The sequence below is a fragment of the Malaclemys terrapin genome, chromosome 6 (genome assembly GCF_027887155.1).
Source record: "Malaclemys terrapin pileata isolate rMalTer1 chromosome 6, rMalTer1.hap1, whole genome shotgun sequence".
NCBI classification, from domain to species: domain Eukaryota; kingdom Metazoa; phylum Chordata; order Testudines; family Emydidae; genus Malaclemys; species Malaclemys terrapin.
The window spans coordinates 76670493-76683931 of record NC_071510.1 but is presented as its reverse complement, the minus strand read 5'-3'; positions in this window follow the sequence as shown (position 1 = coordinate 76683931).

Here is a 13439-nt window from a genome sequence, read left to right as displayed (position 1 = left end):
CAACAAAGCCCAATGCCAACTCTGTCCACATATCTATTCAAGTGACATCATCATAGGACCTAATCACATCAGCCATACCATCAGGGGCTCGTTCACCTGCACATCTTCCAATGTGATATATGCCATCATGTGCCAGCAATGCCCCTCTGCCATGTACATTGGCCAAACCAGACAGTCTCTACGCAAAAGAATTAATGGACACAAATCTGACATCAGGAATCATAATACTCAAAAACCAGTGGGAGAACACTTTAACCTGGCTGGTCATTCAATGACAGACCTGCGGGTGGCTATTTTACAACAGAAAAGCTTCAAAAACAGACTCCAAGGAGAGACTGCTGAGCTGGAATTGATATGCAAACTAGATACAATCAACTCAGGATTGAATAAGGACTGGGAATGGCTGAGCCATTACAAACATTGAATCTATCTCCCCTTGTAAGTATTCTCACACTTCTTATCAAATTGTCTGTACTGGGCTATCTTGATTATCACTTCAAAAGTTTTTTTCTCTTACTTAATTGGCCTTTCAGAGTTGGTAAGATAACTCCCACCTGTTCGTGCTCTCTGTATGTGTTTGTATATATATATCTCCTCAATATATGTTCCGTTCTATATGCATCCGAAGAAGTGGGTTGTAGCCCATGAAAGCTTATGCTCTAATAAATTTGTTAGTCTCTAAGGTGCCACAATTACTCCTGCTCTTTCTAGGGAGGTGGTGGAATCGCCTTCCTTAGAAGTTTTTAAGGTCAGGCTTGACAAAGCCCTGGCTGAGATGATTTAGTTGAGAATTGGTCCTGCTTTGGGTAGGGGGGTTGGACTAAATGACCTGCTGAGGTCCCTTCCAACCCTGATATTCTATGATTCCTGCCTGCGCCTAAGTTTTCAGTGTGTTTTGATTTCAAATGTGTGTGATCATTTGTTATAGTAGTGCTTTTTACAAAGTTATATTTTTAAACTAGTGCAAGAACCCACGTATACATAAAGGGCGATGCTCTTGTCATTACCCTCCAGTCATTTAAATCGAAGATTTATTAACTCATGGAACTTTACATGACAGCACCCTGAGGGATAGTGAGCAATTGCCCAACACTAGCCTCTGGGAATGCTCATCAAGGAAGGAATGGAGTCACTCCCATTACAGTCTGTAGGTGAGTGTTATGATCAGCTGATAGATCTAACATAGACAATGACCCTAATCCATCACAGTTAAAACATTGCAGTGTAGCTATCCCTGTGCCAGGATGCTGTACAACAGAAAAACTACCTAGTACACAGGTGCTACGGGATACCTTAATTGTAGCATTTAGGTCAGATGACACTAATCTGAGGCTCCTACATTATACAGTTAAAGGGAAATACTAATGGCCTGATTCTCTGTTACACTAATAGCCATTTATGTCAGCCTGTCAGCATGCAGGATGTTAATGGAAACAACCCCCTAAAAATAACCTCTCTTTAGGAGGCCATCCCAGCCAATGGTGTTGAAGTCTCTACCCTGGCTCTGCATCAGGAATAGAAAGTGTGTTGAGGGAAGGAAAAGATGTGGATAAGGTGTACTGTGCTAAAGTTCTTCTCTGCTTCCTAGGGTCCACCAGATGTGGGGCAAGCAGACTTCTGAAAAGCCTGCAATTATGGGAAGTGCTTAAATCCATCTTTGACTCCTTCCCCCTCTTTCTGTACCAAGGGTAGTAATGGAGTAACTATGAATTGGGATCTGTGTGTGTGTGTGTGTGTGTGAGCTAGACAGACATTTTGCCCATCACTGAAGTGCAGCAGTTAGTTATCGGTTCACAGCAAGAGTATGCAACAGGTTACAATAGAATGTGAAGAATAATTTATGCAGTGGAAATTCCAGGGGAGATTTAGGTAGGCAAAATATACAGTAATTATCCAAGTAAGAATGCTGCCAAGGTACTAGGGTTAATGCTCAAGAGCTCAGCATCTTGGCTTTGTTTTATCAGAAAGACAGAATCTCCAGCACTACATACCGTGTAGGATTATCTGAGGGCACTGGCTCAGTAATAACTTGATGGGAAGTATGCCACCTTCTGAATCACCCCCACCACTTAAAGCTAGGTTCTCCTTGGAGGTTTTTCAGCCAGGTACTGACCAAGCTCAATCCTATTTCTCAATTGAGATCTAAGCAGATGATAGCTTGAAATAGTATGAATACAGCTGCAAATATGTAATGCCAATTATATATTCTAGATACTGTATTGTTTGCCAAAATATATTTAAAGTGCTGTTTATTTGGCTGGATTTATCTAAAAAGAAAGCTTAGCCAATCTACATTATTTTAAAGAATAAATGGCATTTCTATTTATTTTTGCTTCTAATGCCTAAAACTTGCACAGCTATAGAATTATTTATCATCATCTCAGGCAGCTCATGCAGACTGGGGGAGGGAGTCTGACATTTTACTTTTTAAAGAGTAAAGTTAAAAATGAATTGGTGCAACCACAAAAGCTCCTGTTTTGTTTGTGTAAGAAATAAAGATTGTCTCCCTTTTTCCTTTCTATAATGGTCACAAAGCATCTCCCAAAGGTGGTCATGCTACGCTTATTCCATCTCTCCTGAATTACCATTCCACAGAGTTATCAACAGTAGGCACAAAATGAAGAACAGGAAAACAAATGTTTTCTAAATCTAACACCTACTGGCTTCATCCTGTATGTACAAGAAGGCATGGGGAATAATGAAATTGTAGCTGAACTGGTGTCTATACACAGTAAAAGAGAAGGAAAACACTTAGTTCATGCAGGAAAAATACTTTAAAAGCAGCTTTGATTACACTAGCCTCAATGCTGAATTTTGTAGTACATGAACAAATGCTGCATCAGTGCAGAACTGCAGTGGCTTCAGTGGGGCTCTGCACAGGCATAGCTGTCGGCCTGCATGTTAGAGTGTGGGATCAATGCCTTTGTCATTTGAACTTGTCTTTTCCTATTGTTGTAAGAAATCTTACCAACAGCCTCTTACTGAGATTCAGTTCACATCAGGGGACAACCTCTGCTTATTGTTCATGGAGAGATGGGACTGACTGAAAAAGTTTTTCTAGTGGAACTTCCATTGGTTGTAGAAGTGCACGTGCTGTGTAAAATGGCTGTTCCTCAGCTCTGCCATTCCTTTAGTCACAGCACACCTCCTACAGGCTACTGATACTATAGCCTATCTGCATTCTTTGGGAGGGCAGGGAGGCATGCTGTGGAGCTGCCACTGTCTTCATCTACAATTTCAGGAGCCAGTTTGTTCCTTTCTCCTCATTCTTTTTTGTTCAATAGGGAACAAAAGGGAGCAAATCATATTTTTTTTCCATAAATGTGGAAATACATTGGGATGAGGGTTGTGGAATTGCAAGAAAAGTAGAGAGAGAGGTTTAGTCCAGAGTGAAATTAGATATATATGGAACAAAGAGGTGGAAAGTAGAATGCAACTCCTACCCCAGAAAACGAATACTCTTGAATTGAAAATAGACCTTCCACTATCAATGATAATGAATAAGGAGGATTATCAACCAGGCATGGTCATTAAAGCTTCGAAAATATTTTTGGAAATGAAAAATGTTTTGCAGTTCAAAAGAGGAAATTATTATTTGCAAGTAAGAAATTTGCTTTAGAAGTTTTGTGGTTCAGAGATACCAATGCATTAATAAAGACTGCTCTGAAGACAATGAGTTAAATTCTGTTCCCTTGTAGGAAGCAGAATTTGGCCAAATATAATTAACTTGGACTCTGCATTTTACATATATTTTGATGATTATAAAGGTAACAGTCTATAACATGACATACCTTCTACCTGAACAACAGGCTGGTCTGTTGTGCAGAAGGAGAAATTTGTCATGTTTGGCAGAGACTAGTTTACACTGTTTCGGATTGAGTAGGCACATAATTTATTGTGGCATCTCAATCTAAAATATATATATATTTATACATTTTTTAAAAATAAATTTCCATCACATCATTATTGAAAGCACTGATCCATGCCAAATGATGCATTACATCATGACTTACTGTGTTATGCCACATCATATGATGGATTAGAGCACATCATGTTCTGACACATCAAAATTAAAAAAAATTAAGAAGGAAACCACAAAACTTGCTCACATATCATTTCAGGTTTTTGCAAGTTGTTATTCTCCGGTCTCCAATTTAGCTTCAGCCTTTTAGTACATATTTTCTGTTGCTATGGTTGTCACTGAATGTGTTTTTGTTATTTGTATAGTAGCTTGCTGCTTGTGGAAGCTACTAAAATAAAGCATCTAACTTAAGGAATGATGATGCTGCATATACGCTTTCTGGATAATTGTTGCAAATTCTTCCCTTAAATGAACTGATACAATCAGACTTCATTGGGTTGCATTGACTTATGAGGCAGAACATGGGACAGAAGTTATTCCATTTCTGTGTCATTTGGATATTATTTTGTGACTAAGGATAAAGTTACTTTGTTACTAAGGATGCTTCACTTCTATGGATATTTAGATGAAATGCATATTTAAGAGTTTCATCTTGTGTTTGTGACATCACAATTGGTTGTTGCAGAAAAGAGGATTAAGACTTCTGGTAGGAAAAGAACAGATGCACAGTGAAGAAGGAGAATCCACCACATCAGTATATGAATATAATTGCTGGTGAGAAGATAAATTGGATTTTTATAATGGAGAGGTTTCTGTTTATCAAGCAACAAGAGTGTGCTTCACATTATGCAAGACATCTATTGCTCTAATGACAGAGAATACAAAACACATTGAGAGACCCAGAGGTAGGTTCTACCATAGAACAGAACTGTGTACTGGGACAGAGAGTGTGTTCCAGGAATAGGGAAGCATGGAATTAGCCTCTGACAGAAAGGAGTGATTGACTGTCCATGAATAAATTGAGACTAGAAATTAAAACCATCAGAGGAATGATATTCTGGAACAGCCTTCCAATAGGAGTAGTGGGGGGCAAACAACCTAATTAGTGTTAAGATGGAATTTGATAAATTGATGGACAGAATTACATGATGGGGCTGCCTGGAATAGTAAGGTAAAATAGCACTAAAATAGCAGCAGAGATGTTAGCAGAGCTGTTCAGGACCTTGAAGGTAAGAACAAGAAATGTATTCTACATATGGAAGATGAGGAGAAGGGTCATAAAAAGGGCAGTGACTTGGCTAAAGGAAGATGATTTAGCTGCAAAAATCTGAATAGTGTGGAAGAGAGTAGGAATTGGGGATGACAGAGACGAAGATGCCACAGCAAAATCTGGAGATGATCAAACATCTTACGGTAGGGACAGAAAGGAAACACTGGATTTTTTGTGATGCTGTTTCCTATTTAGTGCTTTTCAAATGTAGGGCTGGATGGTGCCTTTAAGGAACAGCTGTAAGTAAGGAGCAGTGAGCAGCCACACAGCCCTAGTAAAAGTTTGGAGCTCCTTTAGGTTGATGCAGCCTGCTCTGTGTGTCATTGTGGAGGGCAGGAAGACTATTGCCCCACCTCTATCTCATCCCTTCTGTAGTAAGTATTCCCCTATGGGTAGAGAAAGAGCAAACACTGCACTCCCTTAGGGGTAGGGTCTTTGTTTGCAAGTAGCTCTAGCCCTGGAAGGGATTCCACATAAGTTCCCTGTGGCCCCCAACTCCTTGCACCTAGCCCCAGCATGAACTATTCTAAGTCCCCTAATGAATTAAATTATTAACATTTAAACAGTAAAAAAAAATCCATTTGAGAAAATGGATACAAAAATCCTATAGAGAAAGAAGTATTGCATTGCTTGGTGCACTAATTTATCTGTTTTATTCACTCAAATGCAGGCTTTGCGAGCATGAGTGCATGAACAAATTATGTGCAATTGAAATGGTTTGTTTTGAAAGTTTGTCCTGAAAAATTGTTTCTAAATAAGTTTTCTTTTTCAGTTTTCCATCAGATGGCAGCTAACGTTCATAGTATATTGTTCTACATTTTCTTCTAATTCCAAATCTGTTCTTATAAAATCATGCACTTGTAGTTCTTAGAAAACAGAACTTTGTAGAGGACAAGCATAATATTCTCAATATATGTAGGGACTCTTTTTTGACTTGATGTTCAATGGGCATGCTGGATAACTTGTTAATGGCATTAAAAAACAAATAATATTACCTTGGTGTTTGGAGTATTAGCTTGGCATTCCCTATGCTGATACAGAGGTATATAAAAACACTGAAGTATGTTATGTAAGGCAATTTGGAAAGGTGAAAGAAATGAAATACCAGTATAGGAAAAAAGATCTTAGTCCGTATCTCACACCACAACTAGGCTTTAAAATAAACAGTGTGAGCAAACAACCCAGAAACTGACCTAAATAAGAGACAGGACAAAGCTGTCTGAGTTTCTTACCTCATTAGTCTTTCTCTCTCTCTCTCCACTAGATCCGGCTATATATCCTAAAACATGTGTTCCCCCCGAGCTCCATCAGCCTGAGAGTGGGGAAAAGAGATTTAAAGGTTTATCATCTGCTCTGAGTAGATCCCCCTTGAACCATTTTTTGGAGTAAGAACTCATTCTAGTTTCATTCTCAAAAGACATTAAAGTCTGGAAAGGAATCTGTTGGAAAGTCAGTTGGCAATTGAACATTCTGACATTTTTGAATGGCTTACTGTATTATTCTCAAACAGTCTCCAACAGTAAATATCATTCATTTTCTTTATTGCAAATGTCACATATATAGAGAGATAATTATTTTACTGTATAAAAGCCTTCTAATGTATTTTTTTAGCACAGCTAGTATAACAATAGTGACTAGACATCCCATTCAAGGTCAGAGCCCCATTGTGGTAGGCACGGTACAGAGTAAGAGACAGTCCCTGTCCCATAGAGTTTACAGTCTAAGCAGGTAAGACAGAAAAAACAGTGTTCCAAAAGGAGTGGTAGTATTTCCATTTCACAGATAAGGAGATAAGACACACATACTAAGTGATTTGGTTAAACAGGAAGTGCATGCTGGAGCTGGGAATTGAAACCAGATCTCCAAAATCCCCGTCCCAACTTCCTTTTCTCTCTCTCTTGTATACTAAAGTTGGAATGCCCATTTCTGTTCAGTATCAAGTGGTAGCCATGTTAGTCTGCATCCACAAAAACAACAAGGAGTCCGGTAGCACCTTAAAGACTAACAGATTTATTTGGGCATAAGATTTCGTGGGTAAAAAACTCACTTCTTCAGATGCATCTTGCATCTTCTTCTTGCATCTGAAGAAGTGGGTTTTTTATCCTTGTTGCATTTCTGTTCAGTTCATCCTTAGTGAATTAGGGTCAAAACCCTAATAGTTCTAATGACTTCAATGGGCCTACTATCATTAAGGTGTCTGTAAAAACAAGATATTCAAATGTATTCCACTGAAGAGCTTTTTTAAAAAAAGATGCAACACAATGCTTCAATGCTAATATTATTCCCAGTCTTTCAAAGCAATATTGGCTACAAATCAGTGTGATAACATGTGGAACTGCTCATTTTCTTTTAGAGTAACTTGAGAGAACATTCTTTGTAAGATGCTCCTGGCATAGGTGGAAGAATATTAAAATTGCCTACAGTCATACTAGTCAATAAAATATAATTAGATATTAACACTAGAATGTTCCTACTCTCTTCTGTCCCACTCATTTCTTCAACAGTACTGGCAAATGACTACAGTATAATGTCTTATTTACCCTATACAAAGTTACAAATAATAGGAATAAACCCAGAATGTTTCCCACAAAATCCACATGTTCAAATAATGATGCTAGCCATCCTCTACAAAGTTAATTCTGCTTGGGTATAACATCCCATTCCAGTTCCAAATGCCACTTCCAACAGAGCAATGGGCACCAATAAAAAGCAACTGATGTACACACTTTGCCACATCACAACTACAACTTATTTACCCTTCTAAGTATATCTGGCCATCTTAGATATCAGTGTGTGATTAGTGTGGGTAAATGTTACCCTTTCTAATGGCAACTATATGTAATGAAAGGACTCAAGCGGGGGGGAAATATTAGACTCTTATTGAGCAGTAACAAATGTTTCCACCCAATGGTATTGGATGTGCAATAAAGCTGCTTTAATACATATTCAAGACTCTTCCCCTCTTTATTATCTTTATTATGCTGTAATCTTTCCTGGACATGTCTGCCCATACAACAAAGTGGTTTCTAAGTGAGGTGCATAACAGCTATTCATTTTCATGTAGTTGTTACAGGTATTGCTATCTATCCTGTACTTGGCTACATCCATGCTCTACCCCAATAAATGTAGGCCTAATACACATCTTGAATATAATAATGTTTGCTTCCTGATCTAGAACCAAGTTAAGACATCTGTACTGGGTGATACAGTAAATTCTTCAATGAGTTTTTTTAATTCTATTTTGAAACTGCCTGAACTGTTCTTAAATAGGTGTGCACCATTTAAGTAATACAATCCTGTAAACCCTCTGATAAGAAAGCACCATTGTTTAGATGACCCATCATTATGCCTGAGTCATAAATTAATAGCTACAGTGCTGACTTTTCCTGTGCTGTCTTTTTATTGAGAAGCTCACATCTGGTTCCGATAACTCCATACTGTTTCTTCTCCTGCCAATGTCCAAGCTGTTAAAGATTAAGCTAAGACTTTCTAAAAGTGTACCTCTTTAGATATTTTGTCTTTGGCTCAGCTGCCATTCCCACACTTCACTAGTTTACTTTTACAGGTGAATGATCATTATTTGACTACTGGCTTTTCACTCCAACAATGCATATTCTCTGCTGTATAAAAACTATAGGCTTAGGGGTGGTTAAAGTGGTTCACATTAAGCAATAAATAAATAAAAATCAAGCCACGAGGTTTTATAGAATCAAAAGGAACAGATCAAAGTCATTTCTGTGAAAGACCTCACTGCTAATGTTTAGTGTTTTTGTCCATCGGGGTCCAAATGTGCCAAATGATGGGACATCATCACTTTAGGTTTCATCCAGTTTGAGGTTCTAAATCCTGGCAATATGATAGCCCATCCTTGAGGCATAAGCCTCTCCCTGAGTGTTTCTCTACAGATTAAGGATCAAACATTTTTATCTGGGACCTCAGTAGAAGATCCTTACACTGTAGATTTCCTTGAGGTCTTCTCTGCTAAGGAGGGAGCTCTTTGCCTTCAGCTGAAGGGATGGACTCTGCCTCCCTATGCACAAGGTGCACTCATCAGATTTAAAAGGGAGAAGTTGCTTTCCTGACTACCTGCTTCTCGTTATGGTAGTTTGACTGACCAGTGACCCAGTATGCAGGATCTGCACATTTTAATTCTCCTCCAGTAGAATTGTGTAAATCATTTCAATTGTGTTCTATCTTATTTTCAAATTGCAGCTTTTTCTATAACCTTAGATTTACAAACCATAATATAGTTTTGTGTCACTGTCTATATGTTGAATTCAATGGGACTATTTATGAAGTAAGTATTCAAGCTACCAAAGCACTTGAGCTCTTATCCATATCTATTCATGTGCTTAAAGTTAAACATATGCTTATGTGCTTTGGTGGGTTGGGGCATAAGTACTAGTCATTGTGGCTAACATTGGCAGAGTCAAGCCAATAATGAAACCCTACTTTAATTCATATGTGTAAGGGGGCCAAGTTACAGTTACTGTGGCAACCTTAACTGAGAATTCTGATTCTTGCCAGATTAAAATATCAATTTAAATACTGTATTAACATGCAGTAAATGTGCAGTTTTTTCCTAAGTATGATCAAGTTTTAAACTAATCCAATATAAATTTGGCCAGGCATAGTTTCTAATCTTGATGGATATGTTCTAATTAGTAATATTGACGTCTCTCCCAAGTAGCACAAATTAAAAATTTAAGAGATAAATACACACGTAAATGACTGCTAGCATGCAGTGATTTACAGATGTGAATGTTCATGGAAATTGTTTGGTAGAAAGCTCTGGGAATTTGTATTCTTTTGTAGCACATTTTCATTTCACCCTGCATTGTGATTTTGTGTGGTTTGAGGCTTTAGTGAATACAGTTAATGCTTTCTACATGGCTGCTTGTTATGAGACTACCTCTGACATATATCACACAATGTTGCCTGTTGATTAATATAATTAGATACATATAGTTTTTTTAGAGCTTTGTGAGCCTGGAGATATCCATGTTTACTTAATGTTCTACAAGCACAATTCAAAACCCTCTAGGCTCACCAGGCCTGTTTCTATAATCCTTAATTGGGAATAGTAAACCTTGAGAGTTTTGAAATACCATGCTTAAATTGAGCTCGGGGACTGATGATGTCAACCATCAGGACTCCCTATGTAAGCCTGCAAACAGAGATATGTGGGTTTTCCTAAAATATATATTTGTCTGCCAGTTAAAAAAAATATACAGCTACAACACCATAGTCCTCGAAAGTTCAGCATACATTCAAAAATGTGGTTTAGAGCACTAATTTTATCTTCTGAAAAACTGAGACCAGAAAAACATAAGATACTGGGAAGATGGAGACTTACCCAGGGAAAATAGAGGTTTACCATTTTGTCTGTGGGATAAAGTGTATTCATTTTGCTTCCTTAACTACCTGGAAACTATTAGAAGCTATTTTAAAAACAGATATATGGTTCTATGAATTTTACATATTGTTTTATCAGATTCCATACTGTGTTTTGTTTGAGATTTCACTGTTTGCTTTGTAGGAATAGGGCCATGATCAGTGATTTATCATTTTTCTCTTTTCCATTTCAGCTGCCTTTCCCAATTTTACACATTACTGCAGGGTCATATGGGTGGCTTCAAGTAATATTGTTACAATATAAGAAACTGCCTACCATTCACCCTTGTACTTTTGCATTTGAGTCTGTCTTTTCATACCTTTTGGAAGCTCTGTCTTCAGTGCACTCTAATGATACTGTCATCAACCTGAAAAGTGTATTTCCTTATGTCTTCCAAAAACTCTGCAATTCTTTAAAAGATAAAAATAGAGGGGCAGATTAACAGAAGGAAGAAAGAGCCCAGGAAGTCCAGTACATGTTTAAATTCTTTTGCATTTTATGCTGTCTTCTAATTATACTTATCTATGCTGAATAAGTGAAGGAAAGCCTAAAGAGGAAATGGATAGGAAAGCAAAGAGTGATTTCTTCAAACCAAAGGTGACTTGACTCTCACTCTGAGAAATTAATAAAATATTGTTCATTTACTGAACTTCTGTTTCATTGTGCAAATATTTCTTGAAGATGGAAGTTAAAACAAATACTGTGCAAATAGTCATTAGAATAGTGAACTCCAAGCTATGTGAACTGGTGTCAAAGTTTACCAATAAGGAGGGTTGCGGGTGTCGTAGCAACAGATAGCCAAAAATAAGGTATTGGTGCACTGTAGCAGAGGACTCTAAGGGACTATTGTATGCAACAATGAAGATCTTATCCTGATAAGACAAACAAATTCCAAAATATTATAGAATGGAATTGAAATATCCAAAAAATTAAATTTTAAAAAGGGATAGGAAGATTATGATTACACTACTTCCAGAATCATATGTTGTAAATGATATTACAAAGTTTTTCTACAAGGCTTTCATACTCATCTGATGACCTTATAACATTGTTGGCAATCAACAGAGGGCATTATTACAGATAGTCTTGTAAGTTCTGTTTACCTCCGTGTATAGGCCATGAATTCTTAAGTATTTGTGAGTTGTGGAGCAGATATTCTTCTTAGACTAAGTTCCACTATACCAGTAAAGTTTGTTCACTGACTAGGATCAGTTTTGTTCGATACAGAGCTGCTGCGTGCCATATATAGCCATGTAAGGGGAGGAAAAAATGAAAAGTTGATGTATTGAAGGCAGAGGTAGGTAAGTAGTAAAAGAATGGGAATCATTGGTCCATGTTCTGTACTTTTCTATTCTTTGTTCTATTATAGTCTATTATTATATTAGGTTCATTGCTATAGTATCCAAGTGGCACCAACAATGCATCAAGCAATATGAATATGTCTGTGGTGTTTGGTTGAAGATATTAGTCAGAATTGTACACTATATAATTAATTTAGAATATACCGCTACCTCGATATAATGCAACCCGATATAACACGAATTCGGATATAACACGGTAAAGCAGCGCTCCTGGGGGGGCGAGGCTGCGCACTCTGGCGGATCAAAGCAAGTTCGATATAACGCGGTTTCACCTATAACGCAATAAGATTTTTGGCTCCCGAGGACAGCGTTCTATCGGGGTAGAGGTGTATTAAAATATGGGTACAGTGTCCAGAGTCTGGGATAGAGGTTAGTGCTAGAAGCATTTCTGAAATAATAGGAATTTGAAGGAGGGAATGGAGTCAATTCAAAGTTTTGAGGAAATGGACAGAAGGGTAAGAATTTGTATAAACTGCAATAAAGGAAGACAAAATATGTAGTATAGAGAAGGGTGGATGTGAAGGAGGGGAACAAACCTGAGTATAGCTATGTTTAGATGAAACTCAGATGAACATCCATACTATGGGGGAAACCTTTGCTCCACTGAAGTCAGTGGGAGTTTTGCTATTGACTTCAGTGTGGCAAGTTCACTCATTATGAAAGAGAATGGAAGCATTTTAGACAGACTCCAAAGGGTTACTTGTTTTTGGATCTCAACTCTGGAACCCAGATACAAAGATGAGAGGTTTTTGTGCTGAGAGACTATATTTAAGGAGGCTGAAATGGAGACTTGGCTTCTTTTTTATAAGGAAAAGATTACCATGATTTTTGTTATTATTTAAGTTTCCAGTGGCTGCTAAACACTGCTTTAAGAAATCTATCTATGGCATTTCGAATACACCGTTCAACTACTATTCATGCCCTCGTTTGGGGTGCTACAGCTCAATCTGATCTGGATTTTGAGTTTGAAAACTACACTAGACAGCTGAAAGGTATGGTTAGATCAAAGGCTAAGGTGAAATGCTGAATCTTTGTTGTACAGGTTCTGTATAAAGTTGATGTGTTCCTTTATATTATGTTAACTAAATTATTGTTAGTGGAGTTACTCAGGGAAAATTCTGTAACAATAGTTCTGATCATGTATTGCAAATCCAGGGTAGAGCTGATTTCCTAATACAAAAGGGGATGGACAGATACACACACGTACATACCTTACTGTCGAATCTGATAGTTCATCCCTGTTGATGATGGTGTACAGTTAGCATTCTTTGGATACATAACTCTTGCTTAAGAATCATATTACATTAGCCAATGGACTGCAGAGGTTCCACTTGATAACATCTAACAATCACTTTGCTATCTGGATGGGATACCCTCGATTGATTGATTATATATCCCTGAATTTAATTGTGGTGGTTCATGCCACTGCAACATGCTATAGTTGATAATAGAAAAAACAAAGCTCCCCCACTCCTTTTTTTCTCCGTAACATACTACATTGCTACGCTTTGATCATTCAATAAAAGCTAAATTTTCAAAGATTAAAACCAA